Below are 14,039 nucleotides of genomic sequence, written 5' to 3' on the forward strand. Positions count from 1 at the left end.
AGTATGATATTCCTAGAGCTATCACTTAGTTTAGGTAACCCCGACTTGTCTAGACTCATTTTTGATTTACCTTTTCTGACCGCTTATACACTCAGTTCATATACTCTGGTTTTTTTTTGTCTGACTACTGATAATAAAAAAACAACACAATAAATACCATAAGTTTCACCTAGATAGTGACCACCACTCCTTCTAGGGTATCACAGTACAACGTGTTTACAATTTATTCACAACAACTGATTATTGGTTATAAGATAGAAGCTAGCACAGACTGATGATATCAAAATATCTAAAAGATAATGTACTCACCAGCCTCTCAATAATTATTATTGAGAATTTAAATAATAAAAATATTATACCCATCCGGGTTTGTTCAATATCCGAATTGAGATGCTTAACTCGGAAATTCGCAACCCGTTGGAGGGTCACTTCAGTGCAGCCACTGTCGAGCCCCTCACAGATTGATATCCTAATTACTGTACCAGAAGGGATACAAAACTTGTTAACGATACCCAACAGTCAATTTTGTTGTCTTTGAGACCCTTCCTGCTGCTCCTTGCACTGCTTGCCGGATCAGTCTTCCGCTCTATTCCAAAGACCTTTCCATGTTGAGCGCAAATTAGCATTAACGTGCTTAAATGCTCAAACAACACTACAGTACAAGCACCAGAAACGTGCCACAATTTTAATCGTAACGATCCTGTTTAATATAAATGCCTGTAATATCAATATATTCAACAGCAACAAAGGGTAGGGTTGGATCAAATCTCGTCTGGGAGGATGATTTCTACTGATTTTATATTTTTTTTTTCTTGGGTACTATACTTATTTTTGTTTGGTTTCTTGTATATCTTCAAGTGTTTTTGGTCAAATACCGCTCAGAGAACGACGGAGCGGCCAATCTCCGCAACCATCACGATACCTGAGTTTTCGGTCTTAACTAGGTTAAAAAGCTAGATTCGGGAAACCGGAAGGCTTCCGAATTCCGAACTACCCTTCCGCCCCAGTACTAAGGGCCCTAATTGGAGCATCCGCTCGGCGCGGAGTGCTCGTTAACGATTGTACCAGTCATGATGTTAAAAGAAAAACAAAGAGGAGCGCCATAAAAACATATTTGTAACATTTGCCATGAAATATATATCGACGGAAAATAAAGCTAGGTTGTAGAACGACTGGCTAGCATATAAACACAACTCCACATGCTTTTAAAAGTCTCTACCAAAGCCAGTTCTTTGTGGGGTCCTTTTAACATCGGGTCGAAAAAATCGTTACTGTTTTGAGAAAGACCAGAACGCTCAGATTAATGTAAAATAGTGAGCTCATGGCTGGGTCTCAGTATTCCCAGACCACGAGGTCACTCTTAAAAACAAGGCTGCTATTTATTCAATATATTACGATTGTTTTTGTTCAGTAGATAAAAGTCATCATTCCCATTGAAGATCGATCAATCCTTACCCTCAACTCCTAGCTTCTCATTATCTGAAAACCAATTTCGATGTTTTTAATTCAATTCAGGACATTCCAGGAAGATAAAATATTGTTAAAATGAAGTTTGAGTTCTCATCTCGAGACAACTCCGGATTCTGGAATCCGGACAAAGAACAGTCTTATCTTCTTTCAGAAGGCTGCTCACGTCGCCCAACACCCTTCCTGGGGAGTTGTTCTGTAACGATTGTAGCTGCACAATCGTTACAACTCGGAATGGTCTTACAACAAAAATCTCAACTGCAATTTCAATTTTTATCATAGGCTTGTCGTTCACCTCATCTTTATCAACGAATTATGTTGTTGTGTTTTTCTCATTTCCAGTTGTCGCGAAATTGCTAGGTCGTGACGTGTCTTAGTTTTTTTTATTTTGGGGAAAGGTTTTGAATTAACAATTGGTATAAAGTATAGAGAAATAGTGAAAGTGTACAATTTATGCTGGAATGATATTCGATGAGGAATGTTTAATGATTGTGGCACAAAATGTTTATGTCGGTGTCTCGGGTACTACAGAACGTGTATTGCTGTTTCTTCCGGTGTCCTCTCAAGGATATCAAGGCAGTTTTCAGGATGGTGAAGGAGAGCTTCTTCCGGATATAGTTCATAGTGTCCGCATACGTACAGTTCAGCTTCTCACTCATTTTTTCCGCCAGTATAGCATGATATCGCTCTGCCTCCTCACCCATGGCGCCGTTGGTCGCAAAAATTAAGGGGGTAAAAGAGGCATGCTCTACCTGCAGAACGCGGTCGTTGTATTCGACTTTTTTCCGATTCTCATTAGTCATTAGGAGTGGCTGCAGTTTTCGGTTCCTATTAGTTGGAGCGTTCGGGTGTGTGAAACGGACGACAAGAAACATTTTCTGCAGCGGCGCCCAAAAACCTCGACAAGAAATATCCAGTCTTGCATTTTCTTCCAGATTGCTTCCACTTGCAAGTTCTTCATTTCCCGCAAATTGGATCAGACCGGGCTCAACGCTCACATCCTTGCACATGTTACGTAAAAAGTCGGCTTCGACGTCGCGGACAGCGTTGTAACGCATTATGACGAAACCACCCAGCTTACAAATCAAGGCATGGTCGATATCATTTGCCGCGCCACACTCACAAGTTTGAGCCATTCCTTTCAGGTGCCAGCCATATCGGAGACATAGCGCATCCCGGAACTCGTCTCTGATCATGTAAAAATTCTACTCCCTCGATTGCAGACAAGTCAGCCATGCAGATATTCATTTTGGCTGTAGCAGGTCTAGCGTACTCTTCATTTCATTCTCACTTCGGGAATATTAAATTTCGATGGCTTCTTTTGCAAGTTTACGGTTCGATCTTGAAAATTCTGCTCGTCCAGTTCTATTCGTGTAGTCAATAAGATCTTGTTTAGCAATAATTGCGTTTTTCAGTTTGTTTGTCAGATTGACAGAGTTTTCATAGAAACGAGACTCACATTCTGTTGGATTTATCAGCCCTAAACCACCAGCTGAGCATGGCAACGCTATGATGTCCCGTTCTAGATCACTGAGAGTTCTGTCGACTAAAACAGAAATAACGTTCCTGAGTTTGGCTTCAAGTGGCTGCATGTGCAGTTCAGAACCAGGAATAGTCCTCATTATAAAATTCCACCGACTCTAGATCACCTTGACGAGAGCAAAATAGGCAAGATGGGGCTCCGTTTATACCGCTGGTTCCAGCGAAGACAACTCATACGACCATTCTTCAACTTTGTCTCGTAAATAGTCTTTTGTGAAGTTCTGGCTGCCAATTGTGGCTCCCAAAAATAGACGTCCTTCGCTTGTGATGTTGATATTCGTGTTCTCAAAGACCTGCTTGGCTTGCTCTCGGAGACCCTCGCTTTTTATTACTAACCAACATATCGACGGTTTCAGAAAATACTCAAGCTTGGGGCCGATACTGGTCAAAAGATCACACCACTCACGGAGTTGAACTAGCTTTCCAAGGCCTCCGGTGTCGTCAGCGAACCACTCTTGATGACACCCAATTTTGTTTAGACTGACAACGAGATTTTTCAAGCTCAGCGCATAAAATGCCATCGCTAAGTTATCTCCTTGAGTGGTGCCTTCCTGTGACAAGCATTCTCAGCGTCAATCAATAGAACGGCTTCTGTGGACTCCATCTGGAATATTTACCTGGCTGCATAAATCGCTGCTTTAACGCCACCTTCTTGACCTGCGCAGGTTTGCTGTGATCCTACTGCATGGCAAATTTTGGGGCCAAAAATTCGAGCTAATGCTTTCCCGAGCATTCTTTTAATTATCTCTCCAATGCCTATTGGCCTAATGCCGCCTTTACCACCATTTTTATTCAGTGCAATTGCTCTGCATGCTATATATGATTCTAGTGACTTTGGGTCAACAAACTCGGTGCATATTCTCCTTCCTAGAGCGGCTCAGGACTCACAAAGACTTTCTGAGGCTCTATTGTGCTTCCTGGAACAGAAGAGTTTCTTCATATTGTTCGGATCTAAACCTGATGAACCCGAGGATCCATGAGTCCGAAGAGCCGCTGAGTAGATCCTCTTTGCACCTAGATTCTCAAAAATCACGGTATGGACTTCGGGAGGAAAACCTTGTAGCAAAAGCCATCTTTGCTCTCACGTGCTCTGTGGGAGGTAGCACTCCAGTAGCATCCGTTTGTGTCAAGACTTTCACAGCAGCGCTCAGTCTCCCTTGGAGAACCAAATTGCAGAAACTTTTCATTTTGTTGTCACTCTTTCTGATAAGTTTTTGATAACTCGCCTTGTATTGCGCGGCACTCTTTGTACAACAACTCAATGTCACCGTCTCTCCACCATGCTAAACGTCTCTAGATAATTCAAATGATCTTTCGCTTTAGAATCTTTGGAAGGTTTCTGCAAGACGAAAGCTATCAGCAAATGGAAAGCTTTTATTGAAAAACCTTGCATCGAATTTTTTTCATCGAACATGTCAAAGAGTTTTGTGAGTTCCTCAATGAGAACTTTGACGGTATTTCTATGTGGAATATCGAAGGCATTTCTCTTCCAGTGTGTGGAAACATCGTAGTACTCGTTGACATTGCTCGCAAAAGTACTTGTTGATTTTTTACCCCATTGACCTTCAATCGCTTCACTGTTTTCTACTGAGTTCCTCACATGTGTCTGCTGCCAGGTTCTGAGTTGGTGGTGCAATCGTCGCGAAATGGTCATGTTGGTCATCCATATTTGGTGGCTCGTCGGATATCTGCATCTCCGCCATCGTCTGTGAGAGGCCCGATCTTCCGCTTTCGCCGCCACTCGGATTGACGAATAATTGACAGTGGGAGTCCACAATATCTTCTCTCATTGTTGCCTTCCAATCATGTCCTTCACTCGTTGTTGCATCCACTGGGTTGTCGCATCCAGAGTGCCATTTACTGTTAGACCATTTCTTGATTTCTGTTATAGTCATTTTCGCGCAATTTGTGTGAAACCAGTTTCCACAATCACAACATCGGAAACTGTACTCGTTGCCTATCAGTCTCGAGCATGATCCACACCTCCAGATTTTCGGTATTGCTGGAGCAGTCCTGTTCTGATATTGATCGTGTCAGTGTCCTGGTTCTGCATCCATCATATCGGAAACTATTTAATAAGTTTATCACAACATTTTTTTCCTTTTTTTTTATTCCAGGGGTAATCAGAAGGTCAAAAGTATCATAGTAACCGAGGTTACAGTCAAGAATCCCTTCATCACCTATTCCAGTCAAAATCCTTGGATTTTTCTAGATATGGAAGTGATAATGATAAAAGAAGATGACAAGTGTTTAAGTCCTTTTCAATTAAAATCGATACGGGTTACGTTTCTTCAAAAAGAACACGCAACTCGACACGAGAAAATATAATATACAAGGGTTACAAAAAAAACTAAATTACAAAAGGGGCCCTTCCGTTTAGTCACGGTAAGTGCACAAGCTGGATAGGGCCATACCAGCGATATAAAAATGCATATATATCAGCAATGAAGTCATAAATCAGCATTAAATGCAGCGTCATAATGTTAATTTATCTTAGCCGTCCTTCCTCTACAATAGCGCTCATGGAGTTGTCAATAAATTGAACTTTGCGTAGCGATCTGCACCCCCTTATACAAAGTATAGAGCTGCTCAGGTGCGCGAAGCTTATTTTAGTTCCTATGTAGTTTATAGATTCTGGATAGCTTTCTTGTCTTTTTTCACTTAGTTTTTTGGCCAATCGCTGCATCGTTCGCGTGGCTGTTGGAGCAGCGCCACCGGTGCATCCAAAAATTAGCGGACAGAAGCTACTCTGCTCTACGTTTAAAATTCTTTGCTGATATTTGGAGTTCTTCAGCAATTCATGGTATTTGTATGCATCCTTATGCAGTTTTCGCGATGTTTTGGCATGGGGGTTGAAAACTTTCACATCAAAGTAAGCGCGGCTGAATCGTGAACCCCAGATTCCGTTTGCCTTAATGAAAAGTCGTGCCTCATCTTCAGTTGTAGTCGAATTGTTGACAAAGCTTTCGCCTTGCAACGACTGAAGTTTCGGCTCAATCTCGACGTCATGGCAAACCTCGTTCATGAGGTTGGCGAATGTGTCTCTGATTTCATTGTGTCTTATGTGTGTGTAACCATCCCTTGCACAGTGAAGCGCATGTGTCAAGTTAAAATCAGCACCACATGCACATATGAGTGGGGTTTTGGTTGGTTCCCATCCGTATCTTAAGTAAATACCACTCTGAACTCTGATTTATTCAGGTTGAAGTTGTATCTGCTCGGTGGTAGAGCATTGAGCCAGTTAGAGGCTCCCTTTTCAGAGCCCAGGTCGATTGCGTATTTATCTGTTTCATTTAAGGAGTTAATGAGGTTTGTTTTTTTTTCAATTTGTTCTATCAGTTTTCATTTTTTTGATTTTCGTACATATTTTTTCTTGCTGTCTTACTGCTGTAATAGGATCTTGAGATTCCAGTACCAGTGATGTTTCCTTAGAATATTCTAGGTAGCTTTCATGATCGGATGGCAGCTTGATGTTCAGTCCGCCCATTTTAAGGGGTAAGGAAGATATCTCACGGAACTGGGGGTTTAAAGTGTCTTTACCGACTAGGTTAGGTAATAATTGTTCTTTGATAATATTTTTACATATTTTTGAGTTTTCCATAGTGTTAGGCGTTGTCCTGTTAAGAAACGAAAGCTTTTCTGGAACTCCTTTAGTATAGCAGGCATAAACGTTTTGAGGGGAGGTTTTAGCAATTTTCGTTAGTTTTTTCAAAATTTTGATTTGCTAATTCTGTTGAAATTCGAGGAATTTTTTACATTCAGATTCTGTTCCTATAACTGAAGCAAGCACTCGGGCTCCTGCCTTTATAGAGATTCCTGTATTTGCGAAGATTTTCTGAGCTTCACTATGTTTTTCATCTTTGACAATGAGTTGGCATTTGGATGCTTTCACGTGGTAGCCGAAAAATTTACCCAGTGATACAATTTTATTGAGGACGGTTCGTAGATTGCTTAATTTACCGACTGCGTTTTCGTCGTCTGCATACCATTTCTGAGTTATATCGTCTACTGATAAAAGTTTTATGAGGGGTATTATGGCTAGACCGTACATGGCCATTACTAGTGGATCCCCCTGGGTTGTCCCTTCTTGAGAGTAGATTGTTTTTTTGTTAACGAATAGTTTGGATGGATTGGAGTAGGAGTTCTTAATCGCTGTTAAAAGGGAAGGGCAGGTATTTTCGATGTTTTTTAATGCCAGCTTTCGGTTCAGCGAGTTAAAAGCGTTTTCGGCATCTATCAGTAAAATAGCATCGGCGGAAGTTTTGCTGTATTGATCTCTTAGCGTGTGGATCGCATATTCAATGCCACATTTTTGTCCTAGGCAGAATTGGTAGTTTGAACCGAGCGACATGAGTTCGTTTTTTAGGCATTTAGTTATTGTTCGCCCTATTATCCTACGCATAACTTCTTCTATGCCTATGGGTCTTACCCCTGGATTCTTATCTAAGGGTATTAATCTGCATGCGTTATATGGTTTCATTAGTTCTGGATTTAGTTCTTCTGTGGCCAATGTTTTTTGCAATTTTAGCAATTTTTTTTGAAATTTCAACTGATTGTTGCCCGAAGTGTGTTAGAAAACGTCTGCATTCATTCGCATCGAGGCCAGATGGTCCATGCGATCCGTGCGTTCTCATAGCTGCCTTCTTGATATGTTGATCGTTTATCTGATCAAATATCGATGGATTGAAAGGAATTGTTTCGTTTGAGACTGGTCTAATATAGTTCTCATTAATTGGTTCAGATGGTGGGTGTTTCTCTATGAGAGTCTGTTCAACTGTTTTACCTTTGACAATCTCGTCGAGCGAAAGAACGCCTTTAGATGTGTCTGTTAGTTTTGCAATTGCGCTTGATATTTTTCCAGTATTCATTAGCTTGTTGAACTGTTGTGCTTCAGTTTCAGTTTTTCTTCTACTTCCTTTAAACAAGCTCATTTGCAGCGCCTTTCCTTCGTTATATAGTCCATCCAGGTCTCCGTCTTGCCATTGCTTAAGTCGCCTTGCTATTGTTTTGGATAAAAATCCATCAATTTCGGACTTTGATTTGCACAGTAATAAATGTGGAAAAATCATTGCTGCGTGAATTGCGAAGGTATTTTTGTTGTTTTCTATTAGGCTGTTCAAAGTTCTATTCAGGGTTTCAATAAAGTTATATCAACTTTATTTTTGACAAGATCATAAAGACCGGTTTCTTGTCGACCACTTTGGTGTATATTTTCCTGGTGGTTTCTATGAGTTCTGGACAGGGGTTTGACCATGGGTCTTGTATTGTTCTGGGTTCTATAGTGGAAGACTCTCCTGAGTTTTGTGAGTGTGGGGCAGTGGAAGGGTGAGGGTGCATTTGGAGCAGCGTGGTTGTAGCTAAGGTTGGGGGATTGCATTTATGCTTGTCGTTAGCTGAATGAAATTGGGAGGTGCAGCGATGACAACTGAAATCGTCATAGTGATCACTGCTGCGGGCTAGGCCGCTGCATTTTACATGCATGTAGCCTGGGCATGTAAAGCACCAAACATCTCCGCCTCGCAGGCTGCTTTTACAAATAAGGCAGTGTGTTTGAGTAGCCATTTTAGGAAGGACGGCGGTGTCAAGTTAGCGAGAGAATTTATAGATTAAATTTGCAAGAAAATTAGTAAAGAAATCATTACCGTAGAACGAGAAATGGATGCCATCACGGCAGAACATTTGAGGGGTTAGATTTAGGTTGAGGTTAGGCGAAACAATAAGTGTATGGGGGTGTACAAATCTATTTATCAAATTAAACAGCACATGATTATGAATATAAATTTTGCGGTTTACTTCGGAATTATTACATTTCTGAATTGTTTTGGGGATGATCAGTGTCTTGGGCTGAAACTTGTTAGTGACGACGTTAATCAAGTTTTTCCATTGCTGTTCTAATTCTTGTGGATGCAGCCTGTTGTCATTGTATCCAGCAACTATTGTTACTGTATTTAGGCGCTTTGGTCTGTATTGTAAAACTGTTTCAAACAGATCATGAAGCGTTGCGCCGCGGTAAGAGTGAATTGTTGATTTTACTAGAGCTGGTTTGTTATATTTGGTCCTTGAAGTCCCGATAACTAGTTTCTGTGAGAACTCAGGGATGTGTCTTGCCTAGAATCGCGGCATCAACCTGAAACACAGACAACTGGGGCGAGAAAGGAAGCTCTTTGGGGTGATTTATGAATACTTTCACTTAGGGTTTAAAATTGCTGAGGCAAAGGCGATGAAAAAAAAAACTGAAAAAAAAGGAAGGAGTGGTACAACCTACGTCAATTTGGAGGTCGATTCACCAGCTCACTCCTTCTTGCGTCTAGTTACGCCAGGGAAACTTCACTCGCCTACGGCTGGGACGGAGTGCAGCCAGTGTTTAGACAGCCGCGTATTCATACTCGTCAGTATTTAGACAAATACTGTATGAACCAATCAGAATCGAGAAAAGACATAAATAATCCAAAATATATAATAATTATTTATTAATTTCTTCTTTGTCTCGATTCTGATTGGTTGAAACAGTATTTGTCTAAAAACTGACCAGTCTGAATACGCGGTTGTCTAAATACTGACATGTAACCGGCTGGGACGGCGAGATTTGGTAAGATAACCAGAAGAGGAAAGCCCAGCGCGCATATGATATGAAAACACACAAGCAGTAAATTTGAACAAAGAAATCTATTTAATAAGGTTATCACAACAATTAGGCTAAAAGTGTTACAAATAGTGTTACAAATAAAAAAAATTCGTCGAAAGTTATTTTGTCATTTTTTGTTCCGAGTACGCAAGCGGCGTTCGCAATCTGTATTGCCAGGGAGATTCTGTTTCAAAAAGCTGCCTGCTCTGGGTTTCTCAGTGCATATGCTTAGGTTCTTACAAAGCTTGCTCTAAAAAATTTCTGTGCTGGGGCCGGCCTACTATAGTAAAATTGTTGGAAAGTTTATTCACAGCGATACCCTCTGAATACACTCAGGATCAAACAGGGTGGACATACAGTCTGGAAGACTAGCTGTATTTCTCATCCAGCTGAGTTCATTCCAATCAGCTGAGTTCATTCCAATTTTTTTTGTCTTTATATACATTTTTCTATCTCTACTTCATGATCAAAATAGTAGCAGCAAGCTCTCTTAGCCGTTCCATTGCAAAACTTGACGAATCTGAACAACATAAGCTTGCCGATTCTGTTCATTCTTTACCCGGCCTAAATCTTGACCCTAATACAGCAAACTATTGTTACGATTATTTAGCGTCAACCCACCTGGGGAAACGTAACCTTATACTGTGGCATGACCTACTCAACAACACAATAACATCACATCCAAAAAAGAATAACATTCCCCAAACGGTTGATCAACTCATCGCGACTCTGAAAACAATTCCTAATCTCTTCTGCGTTGTCACATGTCAACGAGTAGGAGCTCCGTACATCTTTGACGACCTTGTGAATCTTTGGACTGTTACGTCATTGACGTGACAAAGCACGTTATCAGCGCGTCTGAACAAATCGACGAATCGGTGCTTGCTGAGTATCGCAGACTTCATCAGCATTCTGACAATGAGTTACGTACTTTGGCCACTGTACTGCACTATTACCCCAACATCAAACGGATCTTCAAAACACGTGGTACGAAGCGAAGATCAGCTGGAGAGAGACGCGAGGCGAAAAGACTAAAACACTAAACAGGTAGGCGTGCTTATCGAGTCTCTGGCTCTGAGCCCCTCCCTATAAGTACTGAAGTTGTTTTTAGATTTACTCTTTACATAGGTGCGCTTACTGAGTCTCTGGCTCTGAGCCCCTCAAAGATGTCTAAACATAATACTCGAAATCGAGTCAAATCAATCTCTGATTCATGCTTCACCTGTGATGAGAAAATCCTGAAAAATGAAAGTTCATTCGACTGCTTCGTCTGTGGCTGTCGAATGCATCTGACTAAAAATTGTACTGGCCTGAGTGAAGCGGCTGTCAATGGAGTACTGGCTATCGGAAAAAATGCCTTACTTCTTTGTAACAAGTGCATCGAAGAGAAGCGCCACGAAAAGCTAGCACAATCTGCCCATGTGAACACGGTCTCAAATGAACACCAAGAAAAACAGATGAAAAACCTTGAAACCGAAATGACTGACCTCAAGAAAACTGTGTCCGAAATCAAAACGCTTCTCACAAGGAAACCGCCCGATTCCGGGCAACCAGCTCAAAATAGTCCGATTACCAAATCACAAGAACAAATGCCGAAACCTCCCGAAGAACTCGATGGAATTCGTATACGTGGTATTCCAGAATCAACGGAAAAAGAAGCAAGAGTACGCCAAGAACACGACCTTGTAGAAGTTCAAAAACTACTAACCCATATGGAAGTCAATGCTATTATAGGCGACGTCATAAGACTTGGCCGATATGAAGAGAACAAAACGAGAACTATCCTATTAAAAGTTCCAAATGCATATCAGCGTCGAATGGTACTGCTATCAGCGAGAAAGCTGAAAACTTTCAGTCAACCAATCTTTCTCAGCAAACAACTGACAAAGAAGAAGCTGACCTTGAAAACTTAGCTCTTGTGAGACGACAAGAACTGATAAATAAAGGCACCGATCCGAAAAATCTGCGTGTTCGTGACGCAACCCTGTTCATTCGACAGGGCGCAAAGTGGACAAAAGAGAAGCTTACCGTGGCGGACGAATGACTAGCAGCTTTCATAAATATACTAATTTACAATGTGAGAAGTATACTTGAATACCAACGCCGAACAAATTTCTCCAATGCCGTTCAAGTGAAAAATATTTATCAAATTATCTGCCTAACAGAAACGTGGCTCACAGAGAGCATTAGCGATATACTAAGCAAAAACATTCCCAGCTCTCAAATTGACTCAATTTTTTAAGACTGTGTGATAATTCGTATAAGCTTAAATAAAACATTCCTAATATGTTGTCTTTACAGCGCCCCGTCAAACAGTGCGTACACATGGACTCTTCCGGACATCGTTGAGCTCCTAAAATTCATTAGGCGAAAACAGTTCGAATACAGTGCTGTTTGCTCATATATAGCTGGAGACATCAATCTTTCATCTACACACTGGCCCTCAATGACGTCAACATCTCTTTTCGAGCAAACAATCCTCAATGAACTATGTGAATCAAATTTTCAGCAACTCATAAAAACCCAGGACGGAAGGTCACTGGATGTTCTCTTATGCAATAAACCCCAGTATGTGACAAGCATAGTCATTGATAACCATCTGAGAAGTCTCTTCAATTCTGATCACAAACCTTATCAAGCTAAAGTCTCGTTTGACATCCGACCTGTACATATCTCTTCACCGTCTCCCAAACAAAAGCTAGACTTCGGTAAATTTGCATACAAGAAAGCTAACTGGAAAAAAATTAATGAGTTCATTCTCCAACATCCCTTCCGACCATACTGCATGAGCAACGTGGACTTGATGGTTGAACTTTGGTATAAGTGGCTACATGAAATATTAAAGGATCTTCTTCCAATAACTACGAAACATAGGTCCGAACTGGCTCCATGGGTAAGTGGCAACTCTTCAAACCTCATCAAGAAGTTAAAAACACTTCAACTGAAACAACAACGGCAGCCCACGCCGTCAAACAAAATCAAAATCGAATGTCTACAAACTGAGCTCACCCTGTCGCTTCAAAATGACCAGCATCTACATGAGAAGACGCTCTTCAAGGAAGGCAAATTCAGCGACATACAGAGATACTTGAAGTCGATCACCAAGTCGAACACTATCCCTACCGATTTTTTTTTGGATCAAAGAACTGCCAATACAGATATTGAAAAAGTAATATTATTCAACGAATACTTTCAATCAGTGTTCACTCAAAACACCTACTATACGGAAATTGGCGAACAAAATAGCACCCTACTAAATCAGATTCACTTTACGACCGATGAAATAGAAAACGCTCTGCAACTACTGGACGTAAATAAAGCCAAAGGACCGGATAAGATCGGGAACTTACTTCTGAAGAGTCTGTCCAAGTCACTGCCAAAATCACTGCACTTACTGTTTAACCTCATCGCAAATAAAGCCCGATTTCCGGAAAAATGGAAAGTCAGTGAAATTGCACCAATACTCAAAGACGGAGACAAACAAGATGTGAGTAATTACAGGCCTATCAGCCTGCTTTGAACAGTCTCAAAACTGCTAGAGAAACTGATTTTCGAAAAGCTGACTCCAATTGCTTACCCAACTCTGGCATCAGCCCAACATGGTTTCAGACCCAAACGGTCAACTATAACGAACCTTATAGAATATCTGCATGAAATCTATAGCTGCTTAGAGTCTGAAAACCGCTCCTATCTGAATATCTTCTATATAGACTTCGAGAAAGCGTTTGACAAAGTCACGCATGAGCTTCTCATACAAAACTTGGCTGCTCTGGGGATTGGTGGAAACTGTTTGAATCTGTTAAGAAGCTACCTCTATAAACGGAAGCAAACTGTGAGACTAAATGACACTGTTTCAGATGAATTAGAAGTATTCAGTGGCGTACCACAAGGCTCCATCCTCGGACCGCTCTTCTTCTTGGTTTTCATAATTGATCTTCCATCATGTGTCATGTCCAAATCGTTCGGTTATGCTGATGACAACAAAATTGTAGGCGAAAACCCTTTAACACTGAATATAGACGTTAGAAAACTGTGGCGGTGGTGTGACAAAATTTTCATGTCAATGAACTTAGGAAAAAGTAAAGTGCTCTGCATTAAAGGTACAGCTCCTATTGCACTGCCAAACCATGAATTTGAAACAACTGAATGTATGAAAGATCTGGGAATTCTCGTAAATGACACACTCTCGTGGACTCTGCATGCAAAGAAAAGGACCGAAAAAGCCTTGAACGCTCTCTTCATCCTAAAACGGAATCTTTCAAAAGCGACGTTTTGGACCAGAAAGAACGCATATATCTGCTATGTTGTGCCCATTTTAAACTACGGATCAGCCCTTTGGAAACCATCAAAAGGCGACTTAGGTACTCTTGAAAGTATCCAGCGAAAAGCAGTATCATGGATCTTC

This window comes from Symsagittifera roscoffensis, chromosome 3, assembly GCF_963678635.1.
Source record: "Symsagittifera roscoffensis chromosome 3, txSymRosc1.1, whole genome shotgun sequence".
In the NCBI taxonomy this organism is placed as follows: Eukaryota; Metazoa; Xenacoelomorpha; order Acoela; family Convolutidae; genus Symsagittifera; species Symsagittifera roscoffensis.